The sequence below is a fragment of the Apaloderma vittatum genome, unplaced genomic scaffold (genome assembly GCF_000703405.1).
Source record: "Apaloderma vittatum isolate BGI_N311 unplaced genomic scaffold, ASM70340v1 scaffold26671, whole genome shotgun sequence".
Taxonomy (NCBI): Eukaryota; Metazoa; Chordata; class Aves; order Trogoniformes; family Trogonidae; genus Apaloderma; species Apaloderma vittatum.
In genome coordinates this window covers 11728-12070 of record NW_009700057.1, presented here as the reverse complement: position 1 = coordinate 12070, position 343 = coordinate 11728, and positions in this window count along the sequence as shown.

Genomic DNA, 343 nt, shown 5'->3' with positions numbered 1-343 from the left:
AGGACAGGGTCCAAGATGGCACCAGCTCCAGCCACAAGCCCTCAGCCCACGTGGAGCGGGGCAAAGCCAGCATGCCTCTGCGAGCAAAACGCCATGCAGACACGCTCTGAAACACCGCTCCCTGCCTTCGTGCCAGCTCCACATTCTCAACTCAGAGTTCCTCATGGTTTCCACCAGGGTAAAGATTCAAGCCTAGGAAAATTGCATTTCATTGCTTAAACGCTTCCTGGGAAAAAAACCAACCTGGGACTGCAGAGTGGGGGTAAAGGAATACTGGGGCATCAGGTTGAGAGCACCCCACCACAGGGTCCTCACCCGCAGCCCCGTCGGACCCAACACCTCC